Source organism: Protopterus annectens, chromosome 13.part0 (assembly GCF_019279795.1).
Source record: "Protopterus annectens isolate FY-2018-M chromosome 13.part0, PAN1.0, whole genome shotgun sequence".
Classification (NCBI taxonomy): Eukaryota; Metazoa; Chordata; order Ceratodontiformes; family Protopteridae; genus Protopterus; species Protopterus annectens.
Window position 1 is genome coordinate 715,142,877 of NC_056747.1, and position 20,451 is coordinate 715,163,327.

The window sequence follows — 20,451 nt, forward strand, 5'->3', positions numbered from 1 at the left end:
ATGGGTATTCACCATTATTCAAAAAGGATACTTCGTATCCTGTAAACAAATTTTACCCCCTGGTTAGGCATTCCATTTCCCCCCAAAAAACCAATGCCATCTCCTTCCACAAATTCTGAAAGACCTGCAACAACAAGGCACAATAGAGCCTGTTCCCACAGGGCAAGAAGGAAAGTGATTCTACTCCAGTCTGTTCCTGGTCCCTCAAAAGGACAGCCCCTGGAGACCCATTTTGGATCTCTCCTTCTTAAACCTTTACCTGCAGGTACCATCCTTTAAAATGCTGTCACTTCCCACTCCTCTTGCCCCTCATACCCTCAAATGCTTTCTTGGTCATCTTGGACCTAAAAGATGCTTACATGCACATTCCTATCAGGGCCTCAGACAGACGTTTCCTGCATTTCTCTGGCCCATCCTCGCACTTCCAATTTACGGCCTTGCCCTTTGGCTTGTCTGCTGCCCTAACGGTGTTTACAAAGTGCCTAGCCCCAGCCATTGCCTTGTCCAGGACCCAAGGAATCCAGATTTACCCATATCTGGACGACATTCTTAGTCAGAAGATTCCCTCTTAAGACATCTACACGTCACTGTGTCCCTTCTACAAATCCTAGGGTTCACCCCAAACCTCAAGAATTCCTCTCTGAACCCAGACAAGGGCAAGGTATTCCTAGGTTGCAGAATCGATACAGACCGAATGAAAGCCTTTCTCCCACAGGACAAGGTTCTCTCTCTAGCTTCCCACTTCCAGGAAGTCTTGTTCTCCCACACAATCACTGTAAGGCAATTCCTTCGGCTCCTGGGATTGATGGCAGCAACCATCCCCATGCTACCATTGCCAGAATGCATATAAAACTGCAATAGTACCTCAAAAATATCTGGTTACAACACCAAAATCACTTGAAACAAGTTATTCCCCTTCTTCCCTGTTTAAAGAAGGAAATCGATTGGTGGATCCAACAAGTACACCTAAACCCGGGCCTTCCACTGCAACCCTCTCAACCCAGACAAATATTGCATCCAGATGCCTCAGATTCAGGTTGGGGAGCCACCTTGCACTCTGAGTCCAAGCCCAGTGGCAACCTCCTGTGAAAACCAAACATATCAATGTAAAGGAGATGACAGCAGTTCTTTTAACTCTGCAAACCTTCCTACCCCTACTGCTACCAGGTTCTCTTCTGATAGTGATGGACAATACCACTGTAACGTGGTACATCAACAAACAGGGAGGTACCAAGGCATACCAATTGTGCAGGCTAGCCCTACTAATTTGGGACCTAGCATCCCAGCACAACATATCCCTGCAAGCTAGCTACATCCCTTTGCAAGCAACAAGCAAGCAGACCTCCTGAGCAGAACATTCTCTCCACAACACGAATGGATGCTGGACAGGACGGTCTTCTTAGACATAGTCCACCGGTGGGGCACTCAACAAGTAGACCTGTTTGCCTCCCCCCAGAACAGGCAACTGCTGACCTTTTGCAGAAGGACTTACTCCCCCCAAGCATGGAGAGTGGATGCCTTCAGTTTCAACTGGGAGGGAAAGTTCCTGTATGCCTTCCCTCTGATTCAGAAAGTCCTTCTGAAAATCAGGAAACCAAAAATCTTGCTAGTGACTCCCTACTGGCCAAGGGAGCACTGGTTACCCCTTCTATACAGTTTAGCCAAGGGCAATCACTGCAAGTTACCCCACAAGATGGACTTTCTGACACGAGACAAAGGAACTCTCCTACACCCACACTTGCAAATGCTATCCCTGACTCTGTGGGTGTTTAATTACTAACCCCATTCAGACACCACTATTCAGAGGTCATGCTATCAGTCCTGAGGGAGGCCAGGAAACACACTACTAGAAAATTATACCTTGCTAAACGGGAAAGATTTACTCAGTGGTGTCTGGGACTGTAAAGAGATGCTTATGAGGCTGACAGCCTCCCTAGTCCTATCATATGTGTCAACTTATAAAGGGTGGACTTTACTATTCATCAGTGAAAGTGCACCTCTGCACATTATCAGCCTGCTTACCTTTAGATCCTCCCTTGTTAGTCAGTCTACATGTGAAACTCTTCCTAAAAGGCGTCTTGCACATCAGACCACCTAAGAAGCCTAGCCCTCCTCCATGGGACCTGAACTTCATCCTGGAAGAACTCGCCCAGCCCCTTTTCGAATCGGCTAATACAGCCTCTCTGCAGTTTTGTACTTGGAAAACAGTACTGTTACTGGCTATTACCTCTGCCAGAAGGGTTTCCAAGCTACAAGCTTTAATGGCATGCTCACCTTACACCATTTTTCATAGGGACAGGATCACTCCGAGAACTAACCCTTCCTTCATGCCCAAGGTAGTCAATGACTTGTCTCTAAATCAATCCATTCACCTATCCAATTTTTTCCCCTCTCCCACTAAACAAGGAGAGAGGATACTCCACTCCCTAGATGTCCACAGGCAATTGACCTGGACAAGACTAAAGACATTAGGAAATCCAAACAACTCTTTGCATCTTTCAACCCCAAGGCATTGGGCAAGGCAGTCACGCAACAGACCATTGCATCCTGTATTAGAAAGGCAATCGTTTTCTGCTACTCACACCTTGGAAAAAAAACTCCAGTTGGGGTTAAGACACACTCCACAAGAGCAGTGGCCACTTTCAAGGCCTTCCAAAAAGGCATGGACACAGCTTCCGTTATGGAAGCAGCTACATGGTCCACTATTGCAAACTGGACCAAACTTCAAAAGCACTCGCAGGTTTTGCCAGGGCAATCTTACAAGGCTTCCTGGAATCATCTTTTGCATCTGCCACCCTTTCATCAAAATAAGCTGTGGTACTCTCCCACACCAAGAATACTGCAACATAGGAATAGAAGGACATAGAATAGTCGTTTAAAATTTTACCGTAACCGTAGATGTCCTTCTCTTCCATGTTGCAGTATTCCTTCCCACCAACCATTCCCCCTCATAGACTTTGTGAGTCTAACTGATCCCTGATGCCTCTGTCCATTACAGAAGAGACCCTGGGCATTATACATGTCAACTTTGGAAGCCTATCCTGTTGGGCCATCTACTTTACCTGCTTAGCTTCAAGTTCTGAGGATTGTGCATGCAGACGTCAAACATATAGGGTACCTGGTTTATGGCCCTACGTGTGACGTCCCATGCAGCTGCAACAGCCAAGCTGAAGCTTTTGTGTAGGAGCTGACGTACGGGTCGCCTGAAGGCAGGAAATCCCAGACCGAGCTTACTGCAACATGGAAGAGAAGGACATATATGGTTATAGTAAGATTTTACACAACTATTCTTTTTTTGTTGTTTTTACTGGCTTGTCTTATTCAGCCCCTCCAGCTTCCATTTGCATGCTTTCTTGACTTTGTCATTGTGTTGGTTATGCTTTTGGTGCTTAGTTGGGTTTTAGCTATACATAATGTCCTTCCTTAGATCACTTTTGCAGTGTTCCAAACTGTTGGGTTATCTCTCCAAATAACATTGACGTCCAGACAGTGTACCAACTTCCATTTATAAAGGCATATATCCGATGTATGTCTAAGCCTTTGGGGGTAAGGAAGGGTACTTTAGAGGACTTGTTGAGGGTAAATCCTCAGATTATCACACTGCCAGACTGAACACAGGTCTCTCACCCATCTGTGTATTCACTTGCTCATTGGCTTTTACTGGTTCAGATAAGTGTCTCATTGGGGAAACTCCCTTTCTTCTTCTCTGTTGTATTGTTTGTTGCATTGTTAGATGCCATCTAGGAGGGAAAACTGTGATTACGGTATAATATCTACTCCTGGTGCCTTTTCTTTCCAGGACAAAGCACAATAAAAGATTGAAATTGTACAATTTCTATAGTCCCAAAGACCTTAAGAGCCAGACTTTTGTCGGTTGGGTCATACCCCATATTATTTCAGAGGAGTCAAAAGGCATACTGCAGATTCTTGTCTGAGAGGAAATCTGAGAGGAAATCCAAGGATCAGTCATCAAGGTGTATTAAGGGTCAGAGCCTCCCCAGTTAATAAAAGTGGCTGTCACACAAATGAAAAAGGAAAAAACAAAAATGTTTCTTCCCCACTGGCTAATTCAGTATATGGAGTTGGATGGACTTCTTTCAAAGCCTATCTAAAGCCATTGTGGCACTCTGGCCTCCCTCCTTCACAGGGTATACCCTGGTGTCAACTTCTCCTACCACTCCTCCTAAGAGGCCTTTAGAATGAGAAATAGAATTATTCAGATTCTGATGAGCTCTCCTTGGCATATTCATCACAGACCACTTCTCCGGGTGGGGTGGCTGAGATGATGAGGATGCCATTTTCCCTGATTCCCCACTGGCGGAAGTTTCATTTGGAGAAACTATTGTCAGTGTGATTTAACAGTTTAGAAATACAAAGACATTTCTGATATTCAGAAATGGTACTGTAGCTTTCTGGAGGTGAGCAACTTCCCCTCCTGCTTCTGTATCAGCTGTTCACATGCCTTCTTGGATGCCTTTGCTTTCACTTCCACAGCATTTGACTTGCAGCTTCCAGAACCTAAAAGGCCTGATAGATTTTTCAGGGTCACTGAGGAATTAAAATTCCTGTACAAAAATCTTCTGGCAGATCCATCCTTGTTTGACAAACTCTTTAAGTAGCTGTGTAAAATAAGTGTTGTTCCTTTTTATATAGACAGCAAGACAGTGGACAGGTTGGATAAAAAAAAGTCTACACATATTCCTCTTTGATCTTTAAAGCCCTTAATTACCATACCCAGATAACTGAATACTAGCTTGACTACTTGGACAAGGTATTGTCTGCACCAGAGGAATCTGGTAGTAAGCAACAAGCCTTAACCATAGCGGCTCAGGCTTCCCAGGTGATCACGCACAACATTAAATGCTGTTATGATGCAGTAGAAGCTTCTTCCAGGACAGCTACAGCAGGCTGTGTGATCAGGAGATTTGCACAGTTGAACAGGGATTTCATGTTTGTTCCAGAAGCTGCTAGTCTTTTCAAGCAACATTAGGAACAAACTCTTGAAAGAGTGAACAGGTTTTTCTAGCTTTGTTTTTCACATACCAAAGGTATTATCCTGACTGGCCCCCTTCTTTTGCTCAGAGAACCTAAGCTTTCCATAAGGTTAAGAAATTACTTAGTAAGAGATATTGAGAAAAACCTGTTAAGTACTCTAAATTTGGGAGGGCTCCCAACCCTGACCTTTCTGCATGACTACCCTCTGCTCCCTTTCCCACCCCTCATTCCTTCCCTGTCCCTTCAAACGACTGTCCTCATCCCTATAAAAATGCTTACTCATCACAACAGACAAATGGACACCCTCCATTATTCAGCATCTGTACAGAATGACTTGTAAGGAGCTTTTCAAACTTGCAGGCATTCCTCTGTTTCTGCACAACCATATTCAGCTGCTCTGTTCCATCTTCCGAATTCTTTAATTCAAGAGGGTACAATAGAGCTAGTTCCATCTGAGCATGTAAGAAAATGGTTCTATAACAGACTATTCATTATACCAAGAAAAGGAGACTGGTGACCAGTTATTGATCTCTCCGCTGTCAACACTTTTCTACATGGCCCGGCCATCAAAATGCTCTCTGCAGACTGTTACTTATTTTGTTCTACCTGAGCCTTCTTAATGTCCTAAAAGATGCTCGTCTTGGCATCTTTATCCACCCTGCTTGCAGGAAATTTTTGACGTTTTCTGCTGGCTCACCACATTTTCATTTCTCTACTTTGCCCTTTAGGTTTTCTACAGCCCCAAGAGTCTTCACAAAATTTCTCGCCCCCATCATAGCTTTCTGAATTATGCAGGGAATACAGACATCCCTTTACTTTTTATGGCCTGTTAATACAGACACCATCTCACCAGATATTGTTGACACCTCTCAGCGTCATCCTGTCTATTCTCCAGGGCTTGGGATTCACAGTCAACCTTGACATCTGCAATGACTCCAACCCAGCCCAACCTAAGATGTTGTTTTCTTGAATGCTGACTAAACACCAAACTCATGTAGACTTTCTTATCCATGGTTCCATTTACCATACTGCATGCGAGGAAGATAAGGTGGTATCTGAAGTCCACCTGGTCTGAGAATTCTCAGCTGTGGTATGCAATTCTTCCACTCCTACCATGCTGAAAGAGATCTTTTAATGGATAACACGAGTAAAACACAACATTGGCCTACCTTTACATTGTGGACACCAAAGCAGGAACTGCACGCAATGCATCAAATGACACATGGGGAGCCTGAACAGACAACTCGGAAGTTCAGGGACAGTGTCCAAAAAACCCAAGACCAGATTATCTCAATTTGAAAGAAATGAGAGCACTACTATAGGCTCTACAGATGTTCAGCCACCATTGGAAATCTGGTCCTTTTGATAGTGTTCACAGACAACAGCATATTCAAGTGGTGCATAAGCAGGTGGGCACCAGATTTTACCACCTGTGCCAAACTGCCCTTTCAGTTTAAGAGCAGCCCACAAAAGCAAATCTGTCTTTCCAAGCAGTTTACAGTCCTTTATTGGACAGTACTTTTAGCAGACAAGCTAAGCAGATCAAGGGAAGAAGAACCCATGAGTGGATGCTGAACAGTGGGATCTTCTTAGACGTAGTACACGAATGGGGGCAACACCACAGATGGATCTCTAGTTGACTCCATCAACAAGCATCTTCCACTTTTCTGCTCCAGGATTTCAAGCTTGGTAAGTAGATGCAATATCCTTCCCTTGAAATGGGAATTATCTTTATACCTTCACTTCACCTCCCCTTCGTCCCATGATCTTGCTAAAGATAAAAATTGAATGCCCAAAGATCCTACATGTGACATCTTGTTGGCCAAGGAGCATTTATTCCTCCTTTTCTTCCATTCAGTTAAGGGACATTACCAGAGACTTACCTCCATGGTGGATTTACTCACACAGCAGATGGGCTTGCGTCTTTATCTGTACGTACCATCCCCTAACCTCATGAAGTGGATGGCAGGATTCTGATCCATTTTAGATACCAGTCCTCTGAGGACATGCTAAAGGTTCTCCAAGAGGCAAGGAGACCCACAATATAAAGGCTTACATATCAAAATGGAAAAATATTGTCCGTACGGTGTATGACAAAAAAACAGGACCTAGTTCTAGTTAACACCCTACAGTTTCACGCCTATTGTGTGGGAGATGCTGAAATCTGGTAGAACATGATCCTAGATTATGGTTCACATTTCAGCTGTATCTGCTTGTCTACTTCAGGATCCCCCTCTTCTGGCAAGACTAGAGGTTACAAGAGTTCATAAAACTTGTACTTCACGTGAAACATAGGAAACCATTCCCCCTGCTTAGGATCGCTGTTTTGTGCTTGAAAAACTTTCTCTACTTCCCTTTGAGCCAGCAGGCACTGCTTCTCTCAAATTCTGTACTTGGAAAAGTATCCTTCTGCTTGCCCTTATCTCTGCCAGACCAGTCTCGGAGGTGCAGGCCCTTGTAGCTTGTCCCTTCCTTCCTATTTTTTTCACAAGGATAGGGTGCCATTAAGGGCCAGTCCCTCATTCTTGCCTAAAGTGGTGTACAAACTGTCCTTTAATCAGGCTGTTAACCTACACACCTTTCCAAGCCCACAAAATAGAGAGGAGAAAGAATTCTTCATTCCTGTGATGTCCACAAACCAGTCAGATTTTACTTGGATAAGACAAAAAAATAATTGGGTCATTTGTCTCATTTTAGGATTCAAAACTAGGAAACAAAGTTTCTAAATATACTGTTACTAACTGGATCTCCCAGTCTTTTTCTTTTTGCTGTGCTCAGCATCGCAAACCTCTTACCTCTTCCAGAAAAGAAAACAGTCTAACAAAGCAGTTGCATCATCTGGAGTCATTGGGGGGGGGGGTGTGATTATAGAATCATTCTTGAAACACCTGCTTTGTTTTCTGTACACAGCTTTACAAAATATTGTCATGTGGATGCCTATTTTAGTTCCAGAAATGTCTTTGTAAGGTCAGTCATGTGTGGTTTACTGGAAAGTTCTCCTCTGTGAGAGTCTCAAAGCTTATGATGAAAAAAAGGCTGATAGGATGCTGCAGTGGTTTGGAATATTGCAGCAGTGATCTAAGAAAGAACGTAGTACACATGTGTAAGAACTTAACATAACGGTAGATGTCTTATTGATAACTGTTGCAGCATCCCTTCCCATCCTGCTTTCCTACTTGTCTTTAACTCTTCTTTTCCATCATGGAGCAAGGAAGAAATGTATCCTTCTTGCTTGCCCCCTCTCAGCTGACCTACTTTTTTCTTAGGCTACTGCTAGCTTACTGACTTTGAGATAGTCTGAGGATTTGTGCTCCTACGTCTGCTTATGCATGCTTATGCTTGCTGCTTTAAGTCATACGTTGGACGTATGACTGTGGAAGGTTTTCTTTTTGGTACCCTGGCCGGATATCAAGGTCATTTAGCAGGATAATCAAACAGTTCGGAATACTGTAATCAGCAGGACATCTACTGTTACTATAAGTTCCAGCACAGTTGTACTTAACTTCTGGTCTTGGTATTGTCTGATTTAAGAAGCCCTCTAATCTTGCACACTTCTCTTCTTTTTCTAGTGGAATGGCCATATTTCTAAAGTAAGCAAATGTAGTACATAGCAGCAGTTTTGAATTTGAGAGAATTGTTGGTGAATCAGATAACAGTGGAACAAACATTACTAGCAATTTGACTGTGTGCTGTTTGCCTACATACATTTCAGCTGTCTACAGTTCTACTGAAAAGATGATTTTGCCTCATTTTTGCTCTGTCGCTCATAATAGTTTGTAATCCTTTGTGATTTACAAGAAAGTCAGTCTGGTCAATAAAGCAGGGCATTAAAGTATCATACTTTTTTAGATTCATAAAGTGCACGTTGATACAAAACCTTTTCTTCACATTTTAATGAATTAACTTAATAAAAAATTAAGTTTTTAGACCTTTGTCCCTCTGTTTTTTAATTTGCTAGAATTCTTGAACAAACAGTTTGAGAGTTTTCTGTCACCCTGCATATTGCTCTACATTTCTGTCCTGTGTCTGTGTCCTCTTTCTGGCCTCTTTTCTGTCTTTCTCGCTCTCACCCCCCCCATCTCTCTCTCCTTTTTCTCCCACACACTCTCCTCCTCCTCCTCCTCCTCTCTCAAACCCTTTCTTTCCCTCTTTATCCCTCTCTCTTTTTCTCTCCCCTTTTCTCTCTCCCTTTATCCTTACTCATTCCCTTTCTCCCTCTTTCACATTCTCCCTCTCTCTATCCCCCTTCTCTTTCTCCATCTGTCTTACCTCCCTTTCTCTCTCCTGCTTTCCCTTTCTTACTCTCCCTTTCTATTTCCCTTTCTCACTCTCCCTTTCCCTTTCTCTCTTCCTTTCTCAGTCTCCCTCTCTCTATCCCCCTTCTCTTTCTCCATCTGTCTTACCTCCTTTCTCTCTCCCACTTTCCCTTTCTTACTCTCCCTTTCTCTTTCCCTTTCTCACTCTCCCTTTCCCTTTCTCTCTTCCTTTCTCAGTCTCCCTTTTTCTTTTCTCCCTCTTTCCCATTCTCTCTCTCCCTCTTCCACTTTCTACCTCGCTCTGACCTTCTCTCTCCTGTTCTCTCCCTCCTCCCCTTTTTCCCTCGCTCTGACCTTCTTTCTCACGTTCTCTCTCTCTCTCCTGTTCTCTCTCTCTCTCCCCGTTCTCTCTCTCTCTCCCTCCCGTTCTCTCTCCCAGTCTCTCTCTCCCCGTCTCTCTCTCCCATTCTCTCTCTCTCCCCCGTTCACTCTCTCTCTCTCTCTCTCTCTCCCGTTCACTCACTCTCTCTCTCTCTCTCTCTCCCATTCACTCTCTCTCTCTCTCCCGTTCACTCTCTCTCTCTCCCGTTCACTCTCTCTCTCCCGTTCACTCTCTCTCTCCCGTTCACTCTCTCTCTCCCGTTCACTCTTTCTCTCCCCCGTTCACTCTCTCTCTCCCGTTCACTCTCTCTCTCTCTCTGTCTCCCGTTCACTCTCTCTCTCTCTCTCTGTCTCCCGTTCACTCTCTCTCTCTCTCCCGTTCTCTCTCTCTCTCTCTCCAGGTCACTCTCTCTCTATCTCTCTCCAGGTCACTCTCTCTCTCTCTCTCCCGTTCACTCTCTCTCTCTCTCCCGTTCACTCTCTCTCTCTCTCCCGTTCACTCTTTCTCTCTCTCTCTCCCGTTCACTCTTCCTCTCTCTCTCTCCCGTTCACTCTCTCTCTCTCTCTCTCTCTCTCTCTCTCTCTCTCCCGTTCACTCTCTCTCTCTCTCTCCCGTTCTCTCACTGTCTCTCGTTTTCTCTCTCTCTCTCTCTCTCCCAATGTTCGTGTTTCACTGATGCAGTCATTACACTTGGGTTATCCTGCGGGCAGGCGACTTGCAGTCGGCCCGAGTTCCAAAGTCTTAGTCCGGCGTCGGTTGCTGTCGCCTGTTTCCTGACGTTAGTGCGCCAGGGATATAAAAGTTGCAACCGACGTCATTTTCTCCAGTCTTTCTTGCCGCGCAGTGCCCGAAGCAAAAGCAGTTCACAAGTGCTGGTCGGCTGACTCCTGAGATTTTCAAAATTGAGTTTCAGAACCGAAGTCTTCAATAAAGCTAAGTACCCCGTTGGGGAAACTTTTTCTTGCTCCAGACCGATGTCAGTAAAAGTTAATAATTGTATTTCTTGTGGGAAGCAAATACCTCATAAGGACTTTCACTCTTACTGTATTCCTTGCCTAGGCCCTGAACACGATGTTACCAGTTGTCGGTTTTGTGCTAGAGTCAATAAACGCACTATTAAACATCAGTTTGATTTTGCTTTACATTATTTTGGCCGAAGGTTTAATTACATAATGCCGTTGGAACAACCGATGACGGGAATTTATAAAAAACGCAAAGACAAAGAAAAGGACAGGCATCTGAGGTCCAGACCTGATGAAGCCTCTTCAAGGCCAGTCGCCGGTTCTCAGTGAGGTGCATTTGCAACCCCTGACACCTGCTACCTCAGACCGTAACCAACAGCCATGTGGAGACACCGAGGCCTGTGGAAACTCAAGGTATTGGGCCTATGGAAACTATTCCCTTAGATGGGTCCGGAGCTTCTGAGCAGGCATCTGCTTCTGAGGGTGTTTTCAGACCTTCACAGCTTACAATTAAGCCCATTACCGCAGCCAAGGCAAAGTCAAAAACACCATTAAAGACAAGGAAACAAGTACAGCATTCTCCAGAACAGTCATCCATAGGTTCATAGGTTCATACTAGGCTATCTGCCCAAGGGCATTTATAAGCCTAGCCCAGAGTTTTGTGGCTTTCGCCACCCCTTTAACTATGCCCATTATTTTGCTGTGCCTCTGTCAAGCAGTGACACTGAGGTAATCCCTGGGGTATATTTGCGATCTCCCATCCATTGGTCAAGATTTCTCTTGAACAAGGCCAGCGAGGTGCTCTGCCTCACATGTACCGGGATTTTGTTCCACAGCATAGGGAGTCTCTGGGTGATGAATCTTTCCCTCCCAACACGTCCTGTTAATAACCGTGTCCAGGTTTAAGTCTCCCGCCCTTGTAGTTTTGAGGGATCTAGATTTTTTGAGGTGAAGCATGTTCATCAATTCTGGGTTGGACATGGCCTTGTATGTCAGGCACAGGTCACCTCTGAGCAACGGTGCGACTGAATAGAGCTGGAGTTCCTTCAGTCGGGCAGCATAAGACATATTTTTGAGGCCCTTTATCCTTTTGGTGAGGAACATTTGGGGCCTTTCCAGCTGCTGTAGGTGTCTGGTCAGATACATTCCGAATGGGGCATTGTACTCAATCATTGGTCTGATGAGTGATGAGTACAGGGGGACGATGACCTCCCTTGATCTAGATGTGAATCCCTTCATGATCAGGTGGGCAATGTAGAAGGTCTTCCTAACTACTTTGGCAACGTGAGTGTCAAACCAGAGGTTAATGTCAACCTGGGTCCCTAGATCCCTGATAACCTCTTCTGTGCTCAGTGGATTGCCACCTATATGGTAGCTAGGGGTAACCTTGTTTTTCCCGAGGGGTATGACTATGCAATTCTTGGCGTTTAACTTTAGGCCATGGCTTTGGCACCAGTTATCTGTTTCTATGAGACCTTTCTGAAGGATATCTGTGTCAGATGTATTCTCGACTATGGCGCCCAGTTTGCAGTCATCTGCAAATTTTGTTAGCCATAACCCTACTGTGTTTGCTTGTACTTCTGAAAAGTAGATGCTGAACAAGAGTGGGCCCAGGACTGAGCCCTGTGGGACACCACTTGTGACAGGCTTTGAGTCTGACATGGCGCTAGCAACTCTGACCCTGTGGGTTCTGTCACTTAGCCAGTTTGCAACCCATCTTGTGACGTATGGGTTTACATTTAAGCTGATGAGTTTTTCAATGATACCTGAGTGGGGTATTGTGTCGAAAGCCTTTGCCAGGTCGAGGTAGGCTGTGTGGACTGCCTTTCCCTCATCAATGGCCTTGGTGACTGTTTCGAAGAAGTCAACCAAGTTTAAAAGGCATGATCTGCCTTTGACAAAGCCAAACTGGGTAGGATCCAAAGTCTGCAAGTTCCCTATATCTTTATTTATGAGTTCCATTGTGATCCTCTCCATAGCTTTGCAGATCAGGCTTGTCAAGCTGATGGGACGGTAATTTCCAGGGTCGGTGGAGGCACCGCCTTTGTGAAGTGGGACCACAGTTGCCGTGCGCCACTCCTTGGGTACGTATCCTGAGGTGAGGCTAAGATTGAACAGCTGTCCTAACTGTGGGTTTAATTCCTCATTGAGTTCATGGAGCACACAGCCTGGGACACCATCTGGTCCCATGGATGCTGTGTTTTTCGCCTTGGAGAGAGCAGTTCTCACCTGGGCATTAGAGATGTTTGGGGGGCTACTATCCTCTGGTATAAATATCTCTCCTTTTGGGGGGGAGGGGGGGGAGAAGTTTGCACTGAACCTGTCAGCCAGTATGTTGGCTATGTCTGTAGGTGCCGTGATTTTTACATCATTTTGAACTAATTCTGAGCATATCTGGGAGTTTCCTCCCAGGTTTCTAACATAGCTAAAGAAGGCCTTATGATTGTCTTTTGAGTCCTTAGCGATTTTTCTCTCAAAATTTGCCTTGGATGATTTTATGAGAGCTCTTAGTTATTTACTTATGATTATCAAAGGTGTTTTACCTTTTAAGGATTTTGCTCTATCTTGTAGTAGCTTCTTCCTTTTGTTGTAGAGCTTGTTTATGGCTGGGGTCCACCAGACTGGACGCTTGCCTTTGGTACAAAGAGTCTTTGTTTTGTTTGGGATTGCCTGATCCATGCAGTCCTGTAGGTGCTGGTAGAAGGCGTTTGTAAGTGATTCAGCGGTTTGAGTAATGTTTTCCGCTGGCTCGGGGGCCTTAAAAGAGACCACACTAGTCTTTAGGAGTGTGAAGTCGGCTTTTGAGAAGTTCTTTACTGTGGTCTTTTTTATCTCATGTGGGGGCGGGATGAGGACCTCCAGTGAGATTAGTTTATGATCTGATCTCACCAGTGAGGGGTATACTTCTGGTGTTGAGCATTGTGACCCCATGTTCGTGATGATGAGATCAAGTATGTTTTCACCTCTTGTGGGGATGGTGACTGTAAAGAAATGCCAAAGAAACAGATGCTTAAAATGGCCTAAGACCTAATTACGTTATTCAGGGGTTCCCATCCCCCTCCTGACAAAAGGCCTAGGCAAGACACTGACTATGATTCCTCTAATCAGGTTTCCATTTCCTCTGATTCCTCTTTGATCAGGGATATTCTCACTCTCCCTCTGAGGACTCTGATGCAGAAGAGTCTATACCTTCAGCCTCTCCGCCTGAGGATTATTCTTTTGTGGAAACCATGCACACCATGAGGGAGCATTTCCATTGGGAGAGCCAGGATTATTCAGAATCTAAGAAAAGGCTCAGAGACTTCCTTTTATTGCCTCAGCACAGTCCCCTAGCTATCACCCCTGTGCTTGATGTTGTGGTTGATGGTTTTTTCTGAATCCAGTCTGTCTCTTGATTCTTTACCCCCTGCACCAGTCAAGCCAGACGGGGGTACTACAGGGTCCCTGACTCCCATAAATTTCTTTACAAAAACCCCGCTGCAGACCCAGAAATAATTTCTCAGGGACCTAAAGGGATTAAGGCTTCCACTGCTAAAAATCCTGTCCCCTCTGATAGGGATTCCAGAGCTCTGGACAGATGGGGGGAAAAAAGTTTACACTTCTGCTACTTTAGCTGTAAGGGCTTCAAACTGCCAGTTTCACATGTTTAAATATCAACAGTACCTCATGTCATTGTTAAAATAGAAAATGGTTTCAAATTCAGAAAGTCCTGACAGTAAGGAAATGCAGGATTTATTGCATGCAGTTGAACAAGTGGGAAAGCATACTCTGCAATGTGGTTTTGATTAATTAGAGGCTTCTTGTAGAGCCGCATTTACAGGCTCTGTTATTTGAAGGCATGCTTGTGAAAGAACAAAATTTACCTGACCATGTTAAAGTAAAATTGTTGGATGCTCCACTACAGCATGTTACTTTCTTTGGAGTTAAGGCAGAAGAAGTGTTAAAGAAAATGGAGGATAAAGCAAAATCAATGCAGACAGTGAAAGATTTCTTACAGGTTCAACCACCTAGATTTAGCAGAAACTGTCCTTCAAAAAATTGGTCCTATCCAGTGTCAGGCCACAAAGAGCAGATATAGACGCCCAAGAGGCAGATCTCAGCCCCAAGGCCCCTACAGACCTAAACAATGGGGTGCTTCAGCCCCCAAAGGAGGGGAAGACAAATCACAACCTTATAGGAAACTGTCCCAATGACTTTCCTCTACAAATGCCAAGCACTTACCTTTTGGCAGCACCCTTGGGGGGAAAGCTAGCACTTTTCTCAAAAAATTGGCACATGATCACCCAGGACCAATGGGTGCTGAATATTGTTTCTCAGGGTTACAGGTTCCACTTCCACATACTTCCAAAATCAAAAGGTATGCCAGACCTGCCACAAAACCAATGGGCAGAGTCACAAAAACAAATTGCTGATCTTATGGACATAGGAGCTATTCAAAGAGTTCCACAGCAAAAACAGGGACAAGGATTATACTCGAGACTTTTCTTAGTACCCAGAAAGGACAAAGCCTGGAGACCAATACTGGACCTGTCAATCCTAAATACTTTCCTGGATGTTCCAAAATTCAAAATGTTAACACTACATGCTGGGCAAGAAGGCTTTGCTAGTTATTTTGGACCTCAAGGAGGTATACCTGCATGTCCAATCAGACAATCTTGCAGAAGATACCTCAGATTCATAGCAGGCTCAATGCATTACCAATTCTCTGCACTACCCTTTGGCTTATCTACTTCGCCCAGGGTCTTCACAAAATGCCTGGCACCAGTAATTGCATTTTACAGACAAAAAGGAATTCAAGTATATCCCTACTTGGACGACTGCCTTATTCAAGCAGAGAGCAAGGATATTCTTCTAAAGCATCTGGCGTTTGTAAAAAGATTACTGATTTGCCTAGGGTACACAGTAAACAAAAAGAAATCAAAACTAGTGCCCTCTGAAGAGATAATATTCCTGGGTGCAAGCTTAAATACAACTGCCCAGATGGCTTATCTCATGCCAGACAAACAAAGGCAACTGACTCATTACTTTCAAATGATGGCAACAAAAACCCAGCTCCCTGCAAGAAAAATTCTGCAGGCCCTGGGCTTCATGGTATCCTGCATTCTACTAATTCCATATGCAAAACTGCATATGAGGAAACTATAGTGGTATCTAAAAAGTGTTTGGACTCAGCATTGTCACAGCCTGGAGACAATCATAACTTTATTTCTCTGCCTACAACAGGAGTTTCGAAGGTGGTCCAGGCCTGTCACCACAACAAGGGACAGCCTTTCACCTTACCCACAGCCAGACAGACAGTAACAACGGATTCATCGTATTATGCCTGGGGGGCACATATGGCAGGAAAATGTATTCAGGGCACGTGGCCCAAGGAACAAATGCATCTTCACATCAATCAAAAAGATATGCCAGCTGTACAGAATGCCCTGACAGCTTTCAAGGACCTACTACATCCAGGACAACTGTTAATAAAGATGGACAATACCACAGTTATGTGGTACATAAACAAGCAAGGGGGCACACATTCCTACCCCCTATGCAGGTAAGCCATGACTTTGTGGAACACAGCACTGACCTATCAAGTACATCTGCAGGCACATTTCCTGCCAGGAACAAAAAATACACTGGCAGACGAACTAAGTAGAAATCTCATGGATTCTCACGAATGGAAGCTAAATCCACAAGTATTCAGCATGATAACAAGGAAATGGGGATGCTCAGCCATCTTTTTGCCTCCCCTCACAATTACCAAATACAGAAATTCTGCACAAGAACTTATCACTCTCAAACATGGAAAGTGGATGCTCTGTCATTCAGCTGGAAAGGCCTAACAGTCTATGCCTTCCCTCCGATGCCTCTTCTTACCAAGGTGCTACTAAGTCAGACAAGAAAGGCCAAAAATGATCCTGATTGCCCCAGACTGTCCACGCCAGCACTGGTACCCAATCCTAAAGAGTTTGTCTCAAGGCCCAGCTTGGCTTCTACCTCAAATTCCTCATCTTCTGACACAACAAAACAATCAGATTCTGCATAGTCAACTCAGAACCTTAAACCTGTCAGCATGGCAGATAATGTAGCCACTCAGACTGCACCTCTCTCTAAAGCTGTTATGGATGTCATTTTAGAAGCCAGGAGGCCCAGCACTAGGAAATCTTATGCAGAAAAATGGAAGAGTTTCTGTGCTTGGAACCAGGCACAAGGGCTCGAACCACTTGTCCCTAATATACCTCAGATTTTACAATACCTGACTGAGATGCTGGACAAAGGCCTATCTGTCTCATCTGTTAAAATCCATGCCTCTGCCATTTCAGCTCATTACAATACGGAACCTCCTATTTTTTCACATCCTCTACTACAACAGTACCTCAGAGGGGCAAAAAATATAAGACCCCCAAGGAGAGCACCAGTACCAACTTGGGATCTCAATTTTGTTTTATAAAAACTCACACTGCCTTTTGAACCAGCCAGCACAGCTGATCTAAAATTCTTATCATGGAAAACTGCTCTGCTCCTAGCAATAACTTCAGCAAGAATAGTCTCGGAGTTACAGGCATTAATGGCTGTGGAACCTTTCATCATTTTTCCGACTGCGGGTAGCCTGCCAGCAGGATAACCCAAGTGTAATGACTGCAACAGTGAATACACGCGAACATTTACATTTATGGTAGGTACACAACTGTACTTTTTCTCTGTCTCTCTCTCTCTCTCCCATTTTCTCTCTCTCTCTCTCTCCCATTTTCTCTCTCTCTCTCTCTCTCTCTCTCTCTCTCTCTCCCTCTCCCATTTTCCCATTTTCTCTCTCTCTCTCATTTCTCTCTCTCTCTCATTTTCTCTCTCTCTCTCTCCCATTTCTCTCTCTCTCTCTCTCTCTCTCTCTCCCATTTTCTCTCTCTCTCTCCCATTTTCTGTCTCTCTCTCTCCCATTTTCTCTCTCTCTCTCCCATTTTCTCTCTCTCTCTCCTATTTTCTCTCTCTCTCTCTCTCTCTCTCTCTCTCTCTTGTAGTCATCACACTTGGGTTATCCTGCCAGGGGTAGCCCTCAGTCGGCCCGAATACCAGAGGCTTAGTATTTCTTCATCGGCTGCTGTCATTTCAAGACTAATGTCAGTGGTATAAAAACAGGCAGCCGACGCCATTACATCAGTCTTTCTGGGTGAGGAGCCCAAAGCAGAAGCAGTTCGCACGAGTGTTGGTTGGCTGCTACCTGAGTTTTTATTTCTGAAACTGAAGTTGAAGTCTTCTAAACCTAAGTACCCCATTGGGAATCCTTTCTTCTTGCTTTAACCGATGTCAGAAAAAGTTAACAATTGTCTCGCCTTTGGAAAGAAAATACCACACTGAGATTTCTATTCTTACTGCATCACCTGTTTAGGCCCAGATCACGACGTACCTTGCTGCCGGTTTTGTGCTTTCTTCAACGCCCAAACTATTCGTTGTTGGGCCCCTATTGTAGCTAAATACTTTCATTCTCGATCTCCGTATTCTGAAATGGTTTCAGTAAGCCATCCGACTACCTATCTTCTGAAAAAACGTAAGGATAAAGACAGACCGACTGCACAGGTCCAAAACAGCCGACGACGCTTCAGTTAAGCTAGTCGCCAGTTCACCGGTACTCAGTGAGGTGTTTTCGCAGGCCCTGATGCCCGCTTCGATGGATTCACAGGGCACTACTGAGATGCGTTCTCAGTCTGGTATGACGTGAGACTTTTCTTTGCCTAAGGAACCTACGGATGTCTCTACCTTGGATGGGTCCGGAGCCGCTGTGCAGGCAGCAGCTTCTGAGGAAGTTCTTCACACTACCGATATTAGACACAAACCAATGACTTGTTTTGCATCTTCAGTTCTTTCTAAAAGGACCGAGTTTCTAAGGCCAAGAGTATGAGCTACGCCTGAAAAACCAACTACCCAAACTCAAGCACCTGCTTCCTTGCCACAATCACAGATGCTAAAAATGGCAGAAGACCTTACCATGCTGATTAGGGGGAGCCAGCCATCTCCTGTTAAAAGAAAGAGACTTGTTCCCATCAACTTTATCTCACCAAGAGTCCGACGACTTTGGGGTGTCTGATTATGAAAACATGCCCTTATCTGCCTTTGAGGATTCAGATGCAGAGGAATCCATTTCTTCTGCCTCCTCTCCAGAGGATTTTTCTTTTGATGAAACCCTATATACCTTGAGAGAGCATTTCCCTTGGGAATACCAGGATTATCCTCAGTCCAAAAAGAGACTCATGGGAATTTTTAGAATTACCACAGCACAGACCCTTAGCTATCCATCCTGTTCTGGATGTTGTGGATGATGTCTTTATGGAATCCAGTCTAGCTCCTGATACTTTATTCCCTGCACCCAGGACATCTGACAGGTACTACAGAGTCCCTGACTCACACAAATTTCTCTTCAAAAATCCTACTGCTGACCCAGAGGTCCTCTCCCAAGGACCTAAAGGAATAAAAGCAACTACAGCCAAGAATCCCACTCCCTCGGACAGGGATTTCTGGGCTTTAGACAGATGTGGTAAAAAAGTATACACCTCTGCAACTCTTGCCATTAGAACATGAAATTGTCAGTTCCACATGCTGAAATAGCAGCAGCATACTATGGAGCTTATTAAGGAAAAATGATCTACCTTCCCTGACTGTGCAGAAAATAAAGAATTACAGGAGCTTATGCGTACTGCAAACCAAGTCCGCAAGCATACCCTGCAGTGTGGGTTTGATGCCCTAGAAGCATCTTGCAGGACAGCAGTCACAGGTTCTGTGCTCTTGGAAGGCATGCCTGGCGTAAAGAGCTGACCTTGCCAGACCACGTCAAATCAAAATTATTGGACACACCTCTGAACAAGGACAATCTGGCACCAAAGCAGAAGAGGTTTTAAAAAAGATGGAAGAAAAGGCTAAGTCTATGCAGACAGTCAAAGATTTTTTGCAAGTGCAGTCTCAAAGATTCAGTAGGCAAGGCCCTCAAAACATTGGTCCTTTCTAGCCCCCTCAAGCATACCTCAAATTAGACCTAGGGGAAACAGACCCCCCCCCCCAGACTACAGTCTGAGGGTATGCAGATATCTAAGCAATGGAATACCTCCACTTCTAAAACAGAGAGTGCGAAGCCACCCCTTAATGGAAAGAATTCACAATGACTTCTCAACTCCTCCCCTCACCTCTGCCCAATTGCTCGTGCCCCTAGGAGGAAAGCTTGCCCACCATGCAAAAAACTGGACCTCCATCTCCAACGATCGATGGGTCCTCAATATAGTATCCCAGGGGTACAAATTATATTTCCGCACGCAGCCAGCCCCAAGAGGGTTCCCAGACCTTCCTCCAAACCAGTGGGCAGAGGCACAAAACCAAGTTCAGTCCCTGTTCTCCATAATGGCAATTCATCCTGTTCCTGCAGAAAAGATAGGCTAAGGGTTTTATTCCCAACTTTTCCTGGTACTCAGAAAAGAGGGCACCTGGCACCCAATCTTAGATCTATCCATTCTAAACACCTTCTTGGACGTACCAAAATTCAAAATGCTCACCCCACAGCAGCTTCTCCCTATGCTGTCCAAAGATGCCTGGTTAGCCACCCTAGACTTAAAGGAGGCCTATTTGCATATCCCAGTCAGGGACTCTCTCAAGAAATCTCTGTTTCAGGGCAGGATCTATGCATTATCAGTTCTTTGCATTTCCCTTTGGCTTATTTACTGCTCCCAGAGTTTTCACAAATTGCCTGGCTCCAGCCATTGCCTATTGCAGACAGAGAAATATTCAAATTTTACCCCGTCTTGAACGATTGCCTGATTCAGGCAGACAGTCAGGGAGAAGCTGTTGCAGCACCTGACATTTGTAAAAGACCTCCTAACCTCCCTGGGGT

The 20,451-nt window shown here is 44.7% G+C and overlaps 1 protein-coding gene across 1 annotated transcript in view; it reads left to right on the plus strand.

Annotated features, from left to right (window-relative positions):
* SUPT6H (SPT6 homolog, histone chaperone and transcription elongation factor) overlaps nt 1-20,451 on the plus strand; it is a 2,620,423-nt gene that overhangs the window by 80,325 nt on the left and 2,519,647 nt on the right. The window lies entirely within an intron of this gene.